This window comes from Dioscorea cayenensis, chromosome 6 (assembly GCF_009730915.1).
Source record: "Dioscorea cayenensis subsp. rotundata cultivar TDr96_F1 chromosome 6, TDr96_F1_v2_PseudoChromosome.rev07_lg8_w22 25.fasta, whole genome shotgun sequence".
Lineage (NCBI taxonomy): Eukaryota > Viridiplantae > Streptophyta > Magnoliopsida > Dioscoreales > Dioscoreaceae > Dioscorea > Dioscorea cayenensis.
Window position 1 is genome coordinate 17,734,096 of NC_052476.1, and position 21,920 is coordinate 17,756,015.

Consider the following 21,920-nt stretch of genomic DNA (forward strand, 5'->3'; position numbering starts at 1 on the left):
AGGGGGAATCCTCAGATATGCTCTCTCCCTTATGGAGCCATGCACAAAAAATGAAGCAATATATGAAGCTCTCATAGTTGGTTTGGAATTGATAATTAAAATGGGGATCCAAGACATTCACACACTTGGAGACTCACAACTCATTATTAAGCAAGTCAAAGGAGACTATAAGATGTACAAACCTGAACTTCTTAAATATTATAAGAAGGTCAAAAATCTGATGAAGAAAATTCCCCAAGTATAGTTGAGAAGGGTTTCAAGATCAGAAAATGGAGAAGCTGATTCTTTGGCGAAAGTAGTAAAGGAGCTGGCGAATCCAAATTACGAAGAAATCCATATAACCATAAGAAATAAAAAAACCCATTAGTACGATCCCTGACGAAGTCGAAGAGGAAAGTGCTAATGGCAATGCGGAAGTCTTCACTCTCGAAATGCCAGAGGAAGATTGGAGATAACCGTTCACAGAATATCTAAAATATGATAAACTCCCAGAGGATAAATCAAAAGGTCTTCAGATAAAGCGAAAAGCCCTAAAATTCATCCTCATAAATGATATATTGTACCGTAGGTCATATGATCAACTACTCTTGCGGTACCTTTCATATGAAGAAGCCCAAGAGGTTATGCATGATATGCATTCTGGGATATGTGGTGCACATCAATCTGGACCCAAGATGACTCAAGATCAAGTGCTTGGGATGTTATTGGCCAAACATGGTCGGAGATTGCATCAATTATGCTAGGAAGTGTCAACTATGTCAGATACATGGAGATTTTATTCATCAACATCTAAGTCCTTTACACCTCACAGCTTCCTCATGGCCTTTTGAGATATAAGGGATGGATGTAGTAGGTCCTATTGAACCACCATTATCTTTGGGACATAGGTTTACTTCTCCAGATGGGCAGAAGCAATCCCGTTGAGAGAAGTCAAGACTGAGAATATCAGGATTCTTCAGGGAAAACATCTTATACAGATTTGGGACTATAATAAGAATTATTTCAAATAACGGTCCTGCCTTTAGAAGTTTCAAGGTCGGTAGATTTGCAAAGCATCATAAAATAGACTGGAGATATACCTCCATCTATAACGGTAGAGCAAATGGGTTGGCAGAAGTATTCAACAAAACCCTCTCAAAGCTGTTGAAGAAAGTAGTGTCCAAAAACAAAAAGGATTGGCATTAAAGACTCCTGGAGATGCTATGGGCATATCACACTACATATAGGACTCTGACACAATGCACGCCATATTCTTTAGTGTTTGGACTTGACGCAGTCTTACTTCTCAAAATCCATATACCCTCCCTGAGAAATGGCAGTGCAAAATGAAATCTCTAATGAAGATAATGTTCGGCTTTTCTTGGATGAGTTGGACTTTCTTGACGAGAAAAGGTTAGGGGCGCAACAGAATCTTGAAGTCTACAAAGCAAAAATGTCTCAAGCCTACAACAAGATGGCTCGTTTCCGTACTTTTACCAAAGGAGAGATGGTCCTTGTCCTCAGAAGACCCATCATCACCAACAAAAAGGCCGGGGAAAATTCAAAGCAAATTGGGAATGTCCTTATGTTGTGGAGATCGTCTACAAAGGAGGCGCGTATCAACTTATTGATGCCAACAGAGAAAGACCGATGCCGCCCATCAACGGCCGTTTCCTGAAGACATACTATGTCTAATGTAAAAATGTTTGCCTATAACAGAACATTTGGTTCCTCATAAGGGTAGACTAGTCATGTGCAACTAAGGTAGCGTTTGGTTGGATGTAATTCTAAATGCAGTGGATTTCTAGTTACAATGTAACTGGAAATACTTGGCTTTCAAAATACAGTGCAGTCAAATCTTGTGTTTGGTTGGATGTAACTGGAATTACTGTATTATAAGATTTTATGTTTGTTTGGAAGGATTTGTAAATCTGGAATTGGAAAACATGTGTATAAGTGTATGGATATGTCTGCGTATATGCATATATACATATATATATATACATATACATATATGTATATGTATATGTATATATTTGTGTATATATACATATATATTTATATATATACATATATATGTGTATTTATATATGTAAACATACTATATATAGGTATATCTAGGGAATGTATATACATACATGTATGTATATATAAATATATGTATGTATATGTATGTGCATACATATATGTGTATGTGTATATGTGTATGTGTATGTGTATATGTGTATGTGTATATGTATATGTGTATATGTATAGATTTATGTATATATGTATGTATATGTATGTGTATATGTATATGTGTATATATGTATATATATATACATATAGATTTCTATATATATATATGTATATATACATATGCATATATACTGGTTTTGAACTCCCAGGATTTGGTTTTACGGTCATTTTGACCGTAAACCAAAATCCCTCAATGATGGGATTTCCAAAGCACATGAAAAATGAAATACATCAAAACAAACACCGGATTTTAAAAAGGTAAGGGATTTGGAGTTACATGTAACTCCAAATCCCTTGAAGCAAACACTACCTAAATGTACTTCTTGAGGCAAAACATTCATTTTCATGCATTTTATACTAAACTCACTTTTGTATTAAAATTCATTTAGTGAAATAAAGAGATATGTGTTTGTCTATAGTGGAACATCCGTCTCGATGTAGACCGGTCATGCATAATTAAATGTGCTTCCTGAGGCAAATACATCGGTCCCTGTGTTTTCAAAACAAAAAAAACAACAAAAACAAAACAAAACAAAACAAAACAAAACAAAAAAACAAACAAACAAACCAAAAAAAAAGAAAAAAAATCAATCATGATTTCAATTCTTCAGGTATTTTATTAAAAGAAAAGAGACATGAGAAAAGAGAAAAGAAAAGAGCTATAATTTATCCAAGTCAAATGTTCATAATTAGTGTCTTAAAACCAATTACCAAAGCATAAAGAAACTAGGAAAACAAACTAAGAAAGAGAGGAAAAAGGTTATTTAATACCAAGTAAATTTCAACAATGATTCTTTTGCATCTTCCAACTCATCAAGACATTTTGTGAAAATAGCCATAAGATGAGTATTTGAGTTATCTCCTTGATCCTCAGCAAGCTGTGCCTTGGCCTCATCCAACGCAACTTGAAGGTCCGCTCATGTAGGCACGGAAGCTTCAAACAGGTTCATTGAAGTCCCTATCTTTTCACCCACTCTGATTGTTCCCCTCCTTCATATATGATTGCAGGTTCGGCTTAAGAATCAAAGATAGGAGTGTGGCACATGAAGGCTTGACCTTGGGGGACCTCATTGTAATTTTGGGCCATATCCCAAAAAGGTTGAGAGGTATTGGGCATGACAAAAGAAAGGATTGGGGATTCCTACTTCTCTCACTCAAACCCACCAAAGAGAATTTCGTGAGAAAAGTAGGAAAGGGGCATTTGTTTATTTATAAATAATGTAAAATATGTCCTAATAGAGCCCAAATCCTAAGTTAATTAAAATTTAAATCATGGATATGTCTAGAATCAAAGTTTGAATGTCCTAATCTTTATCAATTTTGGATCCTCTCTTTAAAATAAATTATTTGGTTGTCTTGGACTAGAATGCAAATCCCGAGGCAAATAAAAAATGCAAATTACAAAGTTGCCCCTGAGATCATATCTTGAGGCAAAATGCAAATTACAAAAAAATAAAATCGCCCCTAAAAATTTATCTCGAGGCATAGATGCAAATATAAGATTGCCTTTGAGAACACATATCTCGAGGCAGTCTCAAATATAAAGATCTCCCAAATACAAATCCCGAGGTGATCCTAAATTTCATATCCCCTGAGAACTGATCTCGAGGTAATTTGAGAAATGCAAATCCTGAAGCACCCACACATATCCCCAGGCAAATTGGATTAATTGAATTTCAAAAAAAAATTTAATTAATTAAATTAATTAAAATTTTAAATTTGAAATTAAATAAAATTTTAAATCAGATCCTATCCTATTTTGACCTGTCTACTACTGCTGCTGCCTGAAACCATCACTATTACCATTGTTACGCGTTGCCGTCGTTGATCGCTGCTGTCTGGTGCCGTGTTGCCTATTGCTCGTCATCGTTTTTGCCACTGTTGTTTGCTGCTCGTTACCGTTGCTGTCTCTGTTGCCTGCTACTCCCCGTCGTCATGTTGCCTCTGTTTCCTGCTGCTTACCATCGTCATGATGCCTCTATTGCCTGCTGCTCACCGTCGTCATGCTGCCTCTATTGCCTATCACCGTTTGCAGCTGTCATTGCCCGTGACTCGTCATCATCATTGAAGAAGGTCACTGTCGCCTGTTGATGTCGATGTGAATTTTGATGAAGATGATGAGATGATAGTGAAGGAAGGGAAGAACTGGCCAAAGAAGAAGAAGAGGAAAGAAAGAAAAACCTGAAAAATAGCGAGGAAAAGAAAGAAGAAAAGGGAAGAAGACGAAAATAAAAAAAACAAACAAAAAAAATGAGAGGGAAGTAAGAAGAAGAAAGTTTTGTTTCTCTTCCCACCAAAATTATATAAAAAAAAGAAAAAATAAAGGAAAAAAAAGTTACTGTGTCATTGTTGTCGCTGCTAAGTCCACAGAACGAGACCTTGATTTGCAGTAGAACGAGAAGTACGAGGAGATGGTGGAGGCCATGGAGAAGGTTGTGGCCTCGGCCACTGATGTGGAAGAGTTCTCTGTAGAGGAGCTCAACCTCCTTTCTGTGGCGTACAAGAAGGTCATTAGCACCCGTCATGTTTCCTGGCGCATCCTGTCCTCCATCGAGCAAAAGGAGGATACCCACAGCAACACATAGCATGTCATGCTATCCATGGGTGTCGATCCTAGACTGAGACCGAGCTCTCCAACACCGCTGCTCAAATTCTGACGCTCTTGAACTCGTCGCTGGTGCCTTTTGTCTCTGAGTCAGATTTAAAGGTCTTCTACTTGAAGATGAAGGGAGACTGTTATCAATATCTCGTGGAGTTTAAGACACGCTCTGATCGGAAGGATGACCGCGGAGAACACTCTCTTTGCTTACAAGGCTGCTCAGGATATTGCTGTGCAAAAGCTGCCACTGATACATCCCATCCGGCTTGCGAGCTTTTGATGAAGCGATTTCTAAACTGGATACTCTTGGGGAGGAATCATACAAGGATAGCATTCTCATCATGGAGCTTCTACCGGACAACCTGACTCTTTGGACACTTGATATGGATGATGATGGAATTGATGATATCAAGGAGACAACCAAACCTGAAGATGCATCATATAAGGGAGAACCTAAAGAATTATGAAGGATAGCTTCATAGATCACTGCAGAGGAGGATTGAATGCATTCTTAATCTCTTCAAGTTCATGGTTTTTGAAGCACTGCTTGATTACTTTCTTTGATCATATGGAGTGCAATATGGAAATAAGTCCAAGCAATGCACATACTGTTTCTGTGGACAATATATTACAATGGAGCCAGTGAAAACTGTTGGATTCTATACTTCCAACAGGAGATCTTGGAGAACATCGGGGGTCTTTTTTTTCCACTTGTATATGCTGCCTGCAAATCTCCTTACACCGAAACCTGGTTGAAACTTGACAGATCACTTGAAGCTACATTAATAAATGAAGTCAACAGGAAGGCATCGATTTCCCAAGGGTCAGCACTGATGAGAGCAGCTGCATCTATGTATGATGAGATTCCATTACTTAAGATGATAAGAGAAACGTACTTAGGTTTGGGAGGTGTTTTTTCTATTATTCACTTTTTTTTGGTCTCATCTGGGGTCTTCTTGGCTTTGATAGTAGCATATGCCAGCATGCTTACATTTTCCTCACAATGAGAGACATTATTTATGCCACGACAAGGCTAAATTTAATCGGACTACTTGGTGCATCAGTAATACAGCATCAGATTACACATGATGTAGAAGAAATGGTGAAGAGATGGATGGACCGGGCGATGGACAAGGCGTGCCAGACTAGTTTCTTGCTTGATACAATGCATGGCTGCCATAGTTCCTTGTTTTCGAGACTTTTCTACTATTGAGATCTCATTACTGTGCTTGCATGAAGTGAAAAGAAAATAAAACAAGAAGGGAAACTGTTTTGTTATGAGAAACATGCATACGTGCAGGGAAAAAAAATAATAATAAAAAAACTTGCAGTGGCCATCAAAACTAGAAATCATGCTAATTTTGTTGTCTGAAAACCGAAAATGGAATTCGAATTTGATGAAAGCCACAACATATACCGCAGACATCCTAATATATCAACATACATTGGAACAAGATTATCTGGCAAAATAGAAAGAAATAGAATTCTTGGTGATCAAAACCTCTCTGTAAATACATTGTCTTGACATAAAGAAAATGCTGATTCTATATGCAAGTGGAATCAGGAAGCTGATTCATGAATAACTTGTGACTTTTAGTTCAATATTGAAGTGTTATGATCAAGTCTTCTAATTTGAACTGCTTTAATTGAAATGTTCGAGAGATGTTTGATAATTTTTTTTAATGAAATGATGTTTCTCTCTCAAGAAAAAATAATAATAATAAAAAATGAGAAGCATGAGAGAATAAATTAGGTAGGAATCAAGCCAATGAGATCTCTTCTTTTATATAAAAAATTCATTATATGCATGCATATGTGCATGATATAAAAAAAATGAGAAGCATAATAGGGAAAAAAATGAGAAGCATGCATATGTGCATGATATAAAAAAATAATATAAAAAAAAAATGAGAAGCATGCATACGTGCATGGCAAAAAATATTTATATAAAAATAATAAAATAATAATAAATAAAAATGATGAGAAGCATGCATACTCATGGTGAAAATAATAATAATAATAATAAAAGGCAGCAATGCATCAACAAAAATACTTATTGAGCATGGTTTATTTCTGGAGGTCAAAGCCAAGGATGGGATGACTCCATTGCATTTGGCTACATGGTATGCACATTAAACAGATACTTGTGATCCGGTGAGCACTTTGTTAGGGCACAATGCCAATTGCAGTGCCACTAATGATGACTAGTTGACCCCTCTAGATCATATTAAGAAAGGCCATAGAAATGAGAAGCTCAGTGGCGCGAAATATGAAGCTTTGGAGAACAAAACATTCTTGGATGACCAAATATCCTCAATAGAAGTTGCATAAAATGCATCTGAAGACTGTTGTAATTTCTCATCAGCTAAATATTGTCAAATGAAGATAGGTTACAAGCATGTGTTATTACTACCAATGTTGCTTCTCAACTTTATAAGAAGATGTGTGGATCTATCAATGAAACAAGTGCCAAACATGTTACAGAAATGAAGGCCTTTGTGAGGAGTGTGCTTGAGAATAATGAGTAAAATGATGCTGCAGTTAAGGATGTGACGAAGAAGTATGATGATGTCTTTTAACCATTTTCGGCATCAAGATGAGGATGTTTACTTGACGTTCAAGAAGCGACTTTCAGAGATTGACAATGGGGAGAGGAACCAGTTGGTAGAATATATATTCATGCATGAGTTCTGTATTGCAAAATGTATATATATATATATACAATCACATGCAAGCTTGTTTTTTCCATCATAAATTCACGTTAGGTCAAGAATATTAAAAAATTTGAGGATATTAAAAAATTTTGCCAAGCTACAACCTATATATATTTACAAATCTTATTGTTATGCATTGCTGAAAAATGAGAAGCATGCAGTGGGTACGCATGCATACTCACATTCGGGTTCAAAATAATAATAATAATAATAATAATAATAAAATAAATAAATAAATAATAATAAATTAAATAAAAAATGGGCCTACTATGAAAGAGACACACATGCAAATAAAAATGAAGAAAAAAAAATAAAAAATAGATAATAAAAAAATATAAGAGGCCCCACCATGCACATGGGTATGAATATGATATATATATATATATACCCATCCCAAGGTAATAAAAAATACCATCTTGAGATAGCGACAACAATGAGGCATATAAGACAATAACGAGGCATATGTAGCGACATGCTATAAAATATATATAATAAACAAAAATCAAAACCAAAACATCCAAGTCAAGACTCAAAATATGAAAAAAAGTCAATGTTTGAAAATCTATAAAAAAATCGACAATTGAACTCAGTAGTCTCAAGACATTAGAAGTCGAAGACCCAAAGAGTTTCATAAGTCAATATTTGAAAATCTATGAAAAAATCGACAATTAAACTCAGTGGTCTCAAGACGTCAGAAGTCAAAGACCCAAATAGTTTCACAAGTTGAGAAGGGAGCTTCACAAGCATGACAGCCGAAGCTTATGGAAAGTCAAACCAAGTTTGTGATTCATCAACAAGAGAATCCACAGCTTGAAATCCATATAAAATCTAAGATGCAAAATCAAATGTCCAAGTTTCAAACAAATCAACAAATGAATTCAACAACCTCAAAATTAAAGTGTTGAAGAGTTCATAAGTTGCAAAAATATTTCACAAGCTCAGAGCGTCAGTCTTTATAAAAAATCAAGTCAAGTTTCAAATCAAATCCAAGATGCAAGTTCAAATGTCCAAGTTCCAAGTTTCAAACAAATTGACAAATAAGCTCAACAACCTAAAGACTAAAGTGTTGAAGAGTCCATAAGTTGCAAAAAGGCTTCACAAGTGTGAAAACCGAAACTTATGAAAAATCAAATCAAATTCCAAATCAAGTCCAAGATGCAAATTCAAATATCCAAGACATAACGTCACAAGTTTCTGAATCATGTTCAAAATACATATTTCAACCGTTGACGAAGACCAAACGTCAACAAAAGTCAAAGCCTTGCCGCTAAATAGTCGAAGAAGATGAAATGCTATAATCATTGTTAGACGTAAAAGACGATCAAATTTCAAATCCTTTGTACTCTCAATGAAATCTATGAATTCATGTTTGTTGAAATGAATAAAAATTTATTTACTCAAGTCTGCTTTCCTTATTCACACTTATTTTTCTTAATCGGAGTGCTCTCACGACAACGTTTCGGTAGATTAACATTGGGGTGCACTCTAACGAAGTCATGAACCCACAATCCTCAAGTCTCATAAAATATTAAAATCTGATTTGTGATCCATGCTTTTTAACCAGTCAACCATAATTAAAGGCCGGGTGAGAAGAAAGGAACCCACATTGATGACAACTATTATTATGCAAAATTGGTGTTTTGTCATAGTTTATGATTATTATTAAGTCATGTGAAGTAGACATGTTCTAATGTTAGGTGTTAGGTATAGAATAAAAAGAGTGCAGAAGTGTGGAAATATATATATTTGGATATGAATGTGGAAAGAAGATTTTTATGCCATGATGTGAAGATTAGAGTGCTTTTATTTGTAAAAGAGAGAGAGAGAGAGAGAGAGAGAGAGAGAGAGAGAAAGAGAGAGAGAGAGGAAATGAGAATTTGGGAGCGTATCTGTTAAACTTGCAAGAAAAAGTATAAATGAATGTAGAAAGATTGGGCTTATTTGCAATTTTTTTTTAAAAAAGGGGTGAAAATATGGAAATTCGAGGCCTCAATTGCAAAATTCTTAGGTGTAATGTGAGAGATTTAAGAAATTCGGGTTTTTTGCAAAAGTGGTCAAAGATGTGAAAATGAAGTAATTGGAGGGTTTGCTTGAAAAAAAAAGAAGGAAATATTGAAAAGTAAAGCTTTAAGGGGTTTGCTTGAATAAATCTTAAACTTTCATGAAAAGAGAAAAAAAAATCAGAGAGAGAAAAATCATGGGTTGATGTGAAAAATGGCATGGGATAACTTAATATGAAATCGGGAGAAAATAGTGACTCTAATTGATATGGGGGTATTTACATAATTTTCGCAGGAACTCCTCTTTGAAAATTTTATGAGTACTTTTTTAAACTTATCTTGAGGTCTTGACACTCTTGGGGTAGAGAAAAAAAAATTATAAAATTTCTTAAAACCCATCTTTGATGGTTCTCGACACTCTTGATGAGGTAGGTTAGAAAATATTTGATAAATTTTCTAAAACCTACTGGTCAGACGACACTCTTGGAGAGGGGAGAAAACTTTATAAAACTTTTTAAAACCTACCTTGAGGTCTTAACACTCTTGCTAGTAGAGAGAAAATATTTATAAATTTTCTAAAAATCTACTTTGAGGTGTTGACACTCTTGGGCGTAGAGAGAAACTTTATAAATTTTCTTGAAACCTACATTGAGGTCTTGACACTCTTGGGGGTAGTGAGAAAACTTTATAAAAATTTTTCAAAACCTACCTTGAGGTCTTAACACTCTTGGGGTAGAGAAAAAATTTTGTAAAATTTTTTTAAACCTATCTTGAGCTTTTGATACTCTTGGAGGTAGAGAGAAAATTTTATAAATTTTTTTGAACCTACCATGAGGTCTTGACACTCTTGGGCGTAGAAAAAAAATTTTAAAATTATTTGAACGTTCTTTGAAGTCTTTTGCCACTCATTGGAGTGAAAGGAAGAGTAAATGAAAAAAGAAATTACGAAAATCTCTCTTTGAACCCACTTTGAGGTTTTTAGAAACCCATTAGAGTGAAGGGAAGAGTAAATGAAAATTTTATAAAAAACCTCTCTTTGAACTCACCTCTCTTTGAACTCACTTTGAGGTCGTTTGACACTCATTGGACTGAAAGAAAGAGTAAATAAAAATTTTATAAAAATCTCTCTTCGAACTCATTTCTGAGTGTCGACACTCAATGTGAGTAGCGAAGGAAGAGTAAATGAAAATTTTATAAAAATCTTTCTTTGAACTCACTTTGAGGTCTTTTGACACTCATTGGACTAAAAGGAAGAGTAAATAAAATTTTTTTAAAAATCTCTCTTCGAACTCATTTTGAGGTCTTTTCGACACTCATCGAGTGAAAGCAGTAAATGAAAGTTTTATAAAAATCTCTCTTTCGAACTCCTACTTTGAGATATTTTCGAGCACTCATCGAGTAAAAGGAAGAGTAATTGAAAAATTTTATTAAAAATCTCTCTCTCGAACTCTATTTTCGAGGCTTTTCGATCACCGTGTCTCATTTCGAGAAAGTGAGGAAGTAGAGGAAGTGTCCGACTTCCCCCACTTTTGGTTTTCATTTGTGTCGAAGTGGGGTAAGCGTCTTCCGATCGGCCGTGGGTTTCAACTAATCTCACCAGATGAGTTAGCCGGAGGGAAGTGAGTCAATCTATAAAAACTAACTTCCTTTCACTTCTAAAGTTCGAACTCATGGAACTTCATCCAACACATAAATTCTTCGGTTCTATTCTCACTTTCTAACAAATGAACATCATAACTCCTAGACACTTCCCCACTGTGTGGAAGTGACACCCGCCTCACTTCGGCTTCCTTACTTACTGCGAACGAACGCACCGTGAAAGTAAGAGTAAATGAAAATATAAAATCTCTCTTTGGACCCATTTTGCAGGCGCTTTTGTTACTCATCGCGAGTCGAGCGGAAGAGTAAATGGAAATTTTATAAAGATCTCTATTTTCAACTCACTTTGAGGTCTTTTGACACTCATTGGAGTGAAAAGAAAGAGCAGAAAATGATTTTACGAAAATTTCTCTTTGAACTCACTTTGAAGTCTCTTGACACTCATTGAGTATGAAAAAGTGTCGACAAAATTTCTCCTTTAGGCCTTTGGAGGTTCGCGTATTCACATGGGTGATGAGAACTTTGCTCTCTTTAAGATTTTTCCGAACTACTATAGGTCTAGCATTAGATGTTCCTGGGATGAATTAGAGAACTCAGTGTTTAGCACGGAGAAACAAGTTTCATAATTACAACTGAGATCCATTCTAAAAAGCAAAAGTCAAATTTGTCAAGTTAACTACCCAATCGCTGCGCTGTACTGAAGGTTTGATGGTAAAGGCTCAAAATCATTGAAGAGTCAAAACCTAAATATTTCATATAAATGACAAATGCAACTTTGAAGTCTTAATGACACCAACAAACAACACCAACAATGCTGCCGCATCATGCACCATTTTTCTCGGGAAAGCACCTGGGTGAGCTGCTGTTTCCTGCACTGACGGATGTTATTGGAGTTGAGATCAAGTTTGTGATGGTGTCGAACTACGTCAACTTTGTGCCAACCCCACCATCATCACCAGATGAGGTCCATGTCACAGGTTTTCCATCAAGGGGACATCGTTCGAATGTGATTCCTCGTGTTGAGATCAAAGAATGTCATCATTGCCAAAACATCCGTTTTCAACAGGCTCACCTTTCCAAAAAATATTGTGAACATTAAGGGAGGAGAAGATGAGGAAGAGCCTTCATTCATGATCATTGCCAAAGGGGAGGAGAGTAGCATTTTCAAAAATCCCAAGGCTATCCCAACAAAGTCCTTTGCAGTGGGGCGCCCAAGGTTGACCAAGAGAAAGATATCCTCACCTCAAGAGAAACGAGTTTTGTCTCTTTCCAAGACTCAGGGAATAATTCATCAAGTTCATGTACCAACTCTTTTGAACCATTATGAATGATGAAGGAGAACTCCACAATTGGTGAGCTTCGATCCAAACAAAATAACATAGAAAGCGGGTAGGCCACCAAAGTTCCACCAAATGGCGTGCGCTTTTGCTAAGAAATATATTAGTTACACATTTGACGTGTGAGAGCTATAGACTGAAAAGATGACACCAAGGAAGTTTTACCTAAGAAAAAAGAACTTACTCTTAGAGTCATGAGCTTCTGTGTTTGATTGGTTTGTACTGCCGAAGAAGCAAGATTACAAGAAGACCGCACCTCTCGCTTCTCACTCAAAATTTCAGTGGATAAGAAAACAAGATAAAGAGATGGAGGACCTTGAAGTACACACTGTACAAATGATTACCGAAGGGTCTGAACACCCACTTAAGCCAGAGCGTCCCTTCACTAGGCTGAGAAAGAAGATAACAATTGGCAAAGTGGGTGTCAAGAAGAAGATTTTAACCTCGCTATATACAAGAGGGCAAAACTCCTTTATCCTAAGCTGGGTTCCAAACTCCTCCTAAGAGGAATAATGACTCAAGTGAGGAAAAGGATAACAATCGTATTTTCACATCGAACAAAGATCCAATGTTTGCAAAACTAAAGAAGTAATTGGATCAATGAGAGAAGGATCACATATCTATGATGCAGACTATTGCATATTTAACTGGTGTGATCTTTCATTTAAACGATTAGGTCCAAAATCTACTCCATGAATATTCGAGGCTTCATAGGCAAGCACCATCTGCACAAGTTGTTCAAGAGGAAGAAGATGATAAAGAAGAAATAATTAGGTTACATGAGCAAGCTAGAACATCGGCAATGCCCGAGCTAATGATATCCCAAGAAGAAATACAAAAAATAGTTGCTACATAATTGAAGCAAGTTAAGGGTGCTACACTAAAAAGTGATGGTGATAACTTGTACTCAAGCTTTCATGATCAAGTGGCTTATCCTAAGGGATACCATGTTCCTAAGTTTAAGCAGTTTAATGGCTCAGGGAACCCTGATCAACATTTGGCTAATTTCGTAATAGCATGTGGGGATATAAGCAGTAACCCATTTCTTTTGTTACAATAATTTGCTGTTAGTTTAATTGGTGTGGCTTTTGAATGGTATGCAAATTTGTAACCTATATCCATTCAGACATGGCAACAAACGGCGAGACCCCTTTTAGGGTCCGATTCGGTGTAGTCACTGGATCAAAATCACTATAGGATGATCAACACAAGGCGTAATGGCGATGAGAAGGTCATATACTATGTGATGAGATGGAGTAACTTAACAATCAAGTGTGAGTAGCCACTCAATCAGATGCAAGCAATGGGGCTATTGGTTGGAATCATTGATAATTAGATGATTCCCTTTCTCAGTTCATCTAGCATTCACACCTTTCAAAAATTAATCTTAGGTCAAAAAATTGGAAAGAACTAGTCCAAGTATGGTATCTACAATGCAACCCGCCAAATTGGATAAAGAGAAGCCAAGAAAGCTAGAAGGTGTTAATTATGTAGCTTTTGGAGTTGATAATTAAAGTGAGGCTACCTGCACTCAACAAATAATAATGTGTCAAAGCCACCATCACTTGGGAGTGGAAGTAAACCACCTAAGCCTCTAAGCTCTCTTCAAGAAAGAGATGAGTAAAAAGTATTCTTTGAGAAGAGACAAAGTGATAAAGATATTCAAAGATGCATTGAAGATGGGTTTGCAGCTGCTAGAGAGCAAGCCACCAGAGGAAGCAAAGAAGAAAGATTACCTAAATTTTTATCTATACCACAAAATATTGGATCATTCGATTGAGAACTACTATGTCTTCAAAAACTAGATTGAGAGACAATATCAAGAAGTAGAAATCACTTTGTCTAAGAGTGTATTGCTCGATCAACTAGTGGAGCATACCAACTATGTGTCGGTTGCACTACAAGAAGAAACTTTATGGAAGCAAGATGTAGGGGCACTTCAAAAATCATGCAAGCTGAGGGAGCCCCTTAAGTTCCCAAGGAGCATACTCCTCTTGGACTTCCAAAAGGCTTATGGAAAATCTTTATCTTAAAAAAGTTAAGAAAGATTTTAAAAATTGAAAAAGCTCGCCCTCGTAAAGTGCAAAGAGCTCCCAATGAGATGCAGCAAAAATGAAGAAGAATAAAAAGATCAAGAACAAGAAAAAGAAGTAGAAGAAAATAAAGCCCGCTGAATTCCCCTATGATTATTTAAGAATATATTGACTCCCTAGAAGATTATCAGAAAATTAAAGAAGAGAGCCCTAATTACATTAGGGGATTACTTCCTTTATAAGGTTAAGGAGCTGCTCACAGATTTGGATGAGTCTCAAGATGATGAGCCCATGATTGAGACTTGTCGGGTTATTACCTTATATGAAGAAGAAGCATGGGATGATGTTGATAATGAAGATGAGCTTGAGCTCTAATACCCGGTTGAAGATGATTCTTTACCTGAGTAGCTTATGATCGACATGGGAAACCCTATGTTAGTAAGAAGCAGAGAAAGAAACAAGCTTTCCAGGAAAGAGTTCGGATGGCGAATGCTAGGTTGTAGGAACCATCGCCACAATCTTCTCAAACAAGCTAGAACTATCCAAAGGCGAAACCAAGAAGAGCACCCAAATATGAGATACTCAAAAAGGTGATGCCATATGAAGAGATTTCATCTTTCATCCAAAAGGTGACATATGACCTCACTCATCGAAAGTCACATGTTCCAAATAGTGATGTTCTTTGGAATGAGTCTTGAATCATAGAACCTGTGAGCACTTCTTTCCGCCAAAAGAAAATACACCCTCAACATAGTAAAGATCGAAGAGTTGACATGAAGGAAGGAAGAGCACCTCAAATTTTAAGCAATGTAAGAGATGGGAGCTTTGCCATAAGAAAATACAAAATTCAAGAATTATTTCAGAAGATGGTAGAAGAAGGGATGTTGCTTCTAAAAAAGAGCGGAGATGCTACAATAAACATGAATAATCATCCTAAATACTATCCTTTTCATCATTTGATAAGATATGCACTGGAAGATTGTCATGGTTTCAAGAGCTGGTTATATAAAGTACTCAAGTCGGGTACCATAAACCTACTTGAGGAGTATTTTGAAACATTAGGTATATGCTATGCCTTGATAATCAAAGAAAGACATGATAATGGGTGCATCCATGAAGATAAGGAAGAAGAGACTCGAATGATTAATAACGTGCGAAGGCTTCTCAAGCAAGCATGTAGCACTAAGGATAAAATGAAGGAGAAGGTGATTGACATAAATGAAGACATCATGCAGCCCTAGAAGAGCTTTACTTCGAAGATACAAGACTATAATATTACTGTCCATTTGAAGAAAATTCTAGCTCAACTAAGTGTCTTTGATGTGCTGATGATGTCGCAGGAGCTCAGAGATACATTGATCTATGTTTGCAAAACCTAGAAGAATACCAAGCTTATTTTGCTGAAGCTCATATGACGGAAGCTCTCTACACTTTTGGTTCTCTGGTGATTAAGTTCTCATAGAAAGACTCATTTGTGGGACAGATGGGGCATGGCTCAGAACTTTATACATTGATGGGTCGCGTGGCGGACAAGGAGTTAATCTGAATCCTTATTGATCCAAGCCTCATAATAAATCTGAGCAACACATAAGACTTTGCATGCTTGGCTTTGGAGACATATCACCCTATCAGCTGAGAAAAATCATTGTCGAGGCTTGCACCAAAGGCATAGTTAAAAAGGTACTTGGGTCAATTACTCTCCCTTTCAAATTTGGGAAGGCGACGATCAGTGAAGTTTCATGTCATCAACACTGATACTTCCTATAGAGCATTGTTGGGGAGACCATGGTTACATAAAAAACTATGTGATTCCTTCCATTTTACATTAGTGTTTGAAGTACTGAGAGGGCGATGATGGTATACCATTAGATGGAGAGACTCTCGACCATTTCGTGTCATGAAATCAACTATGATGATGTATGGTATTTTGGATGAAACCAAAAAGGGGGCAAGTCTGTAAAGAGATGCTCTATAAGGCCACTAGACTACCAATCTCACTCGGAAGGTTTCATTCTGGGCTCTTTGAAACCACAACTCGAAGTGAGGAGGGGTCTTGAAAGTGGACGATGATAGAGATATAGCCACTTATCCATTTTCCTGGCATAAGCAGAGAAGCGGCGCTTTGGAAGTGATGATTCTGATGGGGAAAGAGCTTTATTCCCACCAATTAAAAAAGAAGATGATGATGAAAGTATAGTAGAAAGTTCTATTCATGTTACATGAAAGTCTAGTACAAAGCTCTTGATGAGTTGGATTTTAACTCTGTAGAATCGCTTATCATCTTTTATGTGCTTTCTTGTCATCATGAGAAAAGAGGGAGGGATCCTCTTCTATAAGTCAAATCTCAGTGAATCTAATGATGAAGATATTTTGATGAGCAAAGCCATGGAGGATGATGAATCTTGGCCTTGAGGATTCCATATTGTTACTCTCCTTAGCTAAAAAAATTAATAAGTAAGATGGAATTGGTTTGAAGCATTCAAAGGATAGACATTCTCTTTGAGAGACTTTGGCATCCTTTCAAAATTGTTACACAAGGACAAGGCTTGAGCAAGAAGGGACTTGGGTTTTAAGATAAACAAGTATATGAATGTTGCATGGTGTTAACAGTTAAAGGGTTGGATACAAAGGATGAAGATCCACTTGAAGAAGCATCAGATGATCATCTTGTGAAAGATATAAAATTAAAGGATGCACCCCTTGAGCTTGAAGATGGAGGGCAAGTGACAATTGATGAGTTAGTGGAAATCAACTTGGGAAGTGAAGATGATCCTAAACCCACTTTCTTAAGTGCACAATACTCAAGAAAAGAAAAACAATTCATTCAAAGCATTCTTGCAGAGTATATTAACTGTTTTGCATGGATCTATGAGGAGATGCCACGGCTCGATATAGAGGTAGTAGTGCACAAGCTCTCTATTGATCTAACTTTTCCACCAGTGAAGCAAGCACCAAGAAAGATAAAGTCTGATTTGAAAGAGTATGTCATTGAAGAAACCATGAAACTAATTAAATCTAGTTTCATAATGGAAGAAAACTACCCTAATTGAATCGCTAGCATAGTGTCTATCAAGAAGAAGAAGAATGGGAAAATTAGAATATGTGTGGACTTTAGGGACTTAAACAAAACATGTCCCAAAGATGATTTTCCACAACTTATTATGGAGATCATGATTGATAACACTTCCTCTTATGAGATGTTTTCTTTCATGGATGGTTTCTCTGGGTACAACCAAATTAAGATGGACCCATAGGATGAAAAGCATACTACATTCTAGACACTGATAGGCATATACTGTTACAAGGTTATGCCATTTAGACTAAAGAATGCGGGGCCAACATATCAAAGAGCTATGACCAAAATCTTTGATGATTTGATTCACCAAGTTGTGGAATGCCATGTAGACAATTTGGTGGTGAAAAAACAATCAAGAGATGAACACCTCAATGACTTGAGAATAGTGTTCGATCGTATTAGACAATACAACTTAAAGATGAACCCTATGAAATGTACATTTGGGGTACTATTTGAAAAATTCCTTGGGTTCATAGTGAGGCACTAAGTAATAGAGATTGATCTCTCCAAAATTAAAGCAATCATTAAGATACTGCCCCCAAAGACATTAAAGCAACTAAGGTCCTTCCAAGGTTGTCTTGCATAATCAGAAGGTTCATTGCCAATTTTTAGGGTAGATGTAAGCCATTCTCAAAACTGGTAAAGAAGAATGCTCCTTTCAAGTGGGATGATTAATGTCAAAATGCTTTTGAAGAAATAAAGCGCTATTTATTTAGATCCGCGTTAGCACGTAATTGTAGGGAAAAACCATTGATCTGTATACAAACTGCGCTTTTTGGATAGATCCTTTGGTCTCCTAGCTCGAGAGGAAGAAGAGTAAGGAGGGACACTATACTACCTGCGGGATGTTGGTGGACGTTGAAAATGATATACAAACTATCGAAAAAGCACTAGCTCTCCTTGTATTTCGCAGGTAAAGAAGCGATGTGTTGCCTCTCATATAAAGTCATTCTTATCTAAAAGGATAGACCCACTCAAGTACTTGATGGCCCAGAGCACTCACTTAAAGATTAGCAAAATGGGCATTGATACTCATGGAGTTTGATATTAGTTATACTTCACAAAAAGCAATCAAAGGACAAGCCTTGGCAAATTTTCTCACAACGCATCCTTTGCCCGATGAATCTCTCTTCAGATGTGACCTCCCTAATGAAGAGACTTTGGCAATAAAAGAAGAGAAGAAATGTTGGAAGATGTACTTTGATGGAGCTTTTTTGATCCAACTAAATTTGCATGGACCCAAAAATTCCTCAATGGAGGCGGTATTGGACTCATCTTCGTTTCTCTAAAGGATGGGATCCCGAGATACTATCTTTCCTTGTTGAAAGCCATGTATCATAAGTTTGAAAATGAAGCTCTGGTTGTTGGATTTGGAGCTAGCAATCAAGATGGGGATTCAAATTTGCATATATGATGACTCCCAACTCATCATATGATCAAGTTGAAGGGTTTCAAAACTACAAGGCAGAACTTCTTTGAAAGTATCATCGAGAAGGTTAAAGAACTAATGAAGCAAAATTTCTAATGTTAGCGGGAGAGGGTTTCCAAAGGTCGGGTCAATGGAAAGAAAGATAGCTTGGCTAAACTTGCAAAAAGAGCTAGTACGATCTAGATGGGAGGAGATCCAGATCACCATGTATGAGCAGGAGGTCTTGAGCTCTTGATTTGATGAAGAGTTAGAAGACGAGACAACTCAAAAAATAAAGAAAGTTACTGATGAGTGCTAAAGTTGATTGGAGGGGCCTTTCATTAAATATTTCAAGTATGGTGAACTTCGCAAATGAAAAAGTCTCTAGCAAAAAAGTTAAAGAAAAAGGTGATGAGGTTTACCCTTGTTACCGATGTTCTCTATTGAAGATCATATGATCAACTATTACTAAGATGTATCTTGCATTAGGAGTCTAAAGAAGTCATGCATGAAGTCGTTTCCTAGCATCGCTGAGACTCCAGTCGGGACCCCGAGATGTGGTTGAAGATCAAACATGGTCAGGTACCATTGATAGACATGATCAACAATTGTCTGCAATATGCAAGACGGTGCAAACTGTGCCAAGCTCATGGGAATTTCATTCATCAACATCCAACCCTTTAAACCCTATAGTTTCTTCATGGCCTTTTGAGATGTGGGGGACTGATGTGATAGGGTGTATTGAGCCTCCATCATCATGATGGCATCATTTTATATTAGCTGCCACTGACTATTTTTCATAATGTGCAGAAGCTATTCCTTTAAAGGAAATAAAGGCGGAGAACATCAAGTTCTTCAAAGACCATGTGCTATATAAATTTGGAATGCCTCGAAGGATCATCTCTGATAATGGGCGAGCATTCAAAAGCTTCAATGTTGGAAGGCTTGCTCAGCATCACAAAATAGATTGGAGATATTCATCTTTTTATAACACTAGAGAAAATGGTCTCGCAAAATTATTCAACAAAACATTATCCAAGTTGTTGAAGAAAGTAGTTTCAAAAAGTCAAAGGAATTGGCACGAAAGGCTTCCTGAAGTTTTATGGGCACACCGGACAACATATCGAACACCAACTCAATCAACACCATAGTCATTGGTTTTTGGTACAGAATGTTGTTCTTCCACTTGAAATTCAAATTCCATCTCTGAGAATCACCTTGCAAAATGAACTCACCAATGAAGATAGAGTTTGCTTGCGTTTGGATGAGCTTGATTCTTTAGATGAAAGGAGACTAGAGGCTCAATAGAATCATGAAGTCTACAATGCATGGACGGCTCGAGCTTATAATAAGATGGCTCGCATTTGAACTTTCGAGAAAGGAGAGATGGTGTGGGTGTTGAGAAGACCAATCATCACCAACAAGCATGCTAGGTGCAAGTTCAAAGTCAAATTGGGAAGTCCCTTACATTATAGAGGTCATCTACGAAAGGATGAGCTTATCAGCTAGTCCACACCGATGGAAGAAGACCTATGCCGCCCATTAATGGCCGCTTCTTGAAAAAATATTATCCATGATATGAAAATGTAAGAAAAAAAAGATCTTGTGTTTGTCTATGAGGACAGTCCAATGCTCTTGTTTGAGCAATTTGGTTAAGCATGGCATATGTTTCTCGAGACAAAACACAAGTTCCATTGTGTTGTTTATTTTTGAATAAAAATATATTGTAAAAAAAAGAGAATAAAAAAGAACTTGTGTTTGTCTATGAAGGAATGTCTAGTGCTCTTGTTTTAGCAAATTGGTCAAGCATGACGTATAGCTCTCGAGGACAAAACCACGAGTTATGTTCTATTGTTGTCTTTTTCAAATGGAATAAAAAGACATGAAAAACTCGTGTTTGTTTATAGCAAATCCCAATGCTCTGATTTGATTCACATTAAAATCAAAAATCACTTCAAATGCTTAAACACATTGCAAATCTTTGGGTCTCTTGTGCCTTCCTCCCATGACTATTGTGTGTAAGGAATTTGCACGCAGGGGTGGGGGCATTTGTTTATGTAGACTTTGAATAAAAAATAATAAATAAAAATAAAGTCAATTAAAAAGAGAAGATCAAAATAAAAAGATATAGATAGACAATTAAAAATTGTCACATAGGGAAATACTAAAGAAATAGAGAATATATGAAGATAAAAAAAGGAAAATACTAAAAACTGAAAGAAAATAAAAGGAGTTGATTTAAAATAAAAAAGTTTTTTGAAATTCAAAATTCAAAATTCAAAATTTAAAATTGAAAAAGAATGTATAAAATTTAAAATTTTAAACATTTGGATTGAAGTTATGAAAGAAAAAAATCCTCTCTCACAACGTATGGGGAGTTGGAGATATTGTGGAGCAGAGAAAAAAAGATAGGGAGTAGAAAAGAGAAAGGAAAAGAGAGAGAGAGCTTTGAGAGAAAAAGAAGAAGAGGGCTCGAGAGAAGTGGAAGGAGAAGAAAAGGTGGAGTATTAGCAAAAGAATCCTTTAAAAGATCTCCATAGCTTGGAGAAGGAAAACTTGGAGGAGTTTTGCCAGAGGACTACTGACGACTAGGGGTGAGCAAAAAAATCCGGATCGATGATCCAATCTAGTATCCGAATTTTTTGGGTATCTGATCTAAAAAAAGGGTCGGGTATCCGATCCGAATTTTTTAGATAAAAATCCAGTCAGGTCTGGGTTCGAAGAAATTAAACATTGGGTAACCGAATCCGATTTGGTTATTAATTTTTAGTATATTCTTATATTTAGATACATTTTATATGGTCTAAAAAGTAAAAAAGAAAAACCTCCAAATCCCTCACATCTAAACCCTTTAAGAGTTATATATATTTATATATATAATAAATTTAAATTTTACAAGGGCTAAAGTAAAAAAAAAATATATCCAAATGCCTAATC

At 36.4% G+C, this 21,920-nt stretch overlaps 2 pseudogenes; both read left to right on the forward strand.

Annotated features, from left to right (window-relative positions):
- The first annotated feature begins 4,152 nt into the window (after positions 1-4,152).
- On the forward strand, positions 4,153-5,283 carry LOC120263202 (annotated as a pseudogene).
- Positions 5,284-5,415: 132 nt separating this feature from the next.
- LOC120263204 lies at positions 5,416-6,029 on the forward strand (annotated as a pseudogene).
- The last annotated feature ends 15,891 nt before the right edge of the window (positions 6,030-21,920 follow it).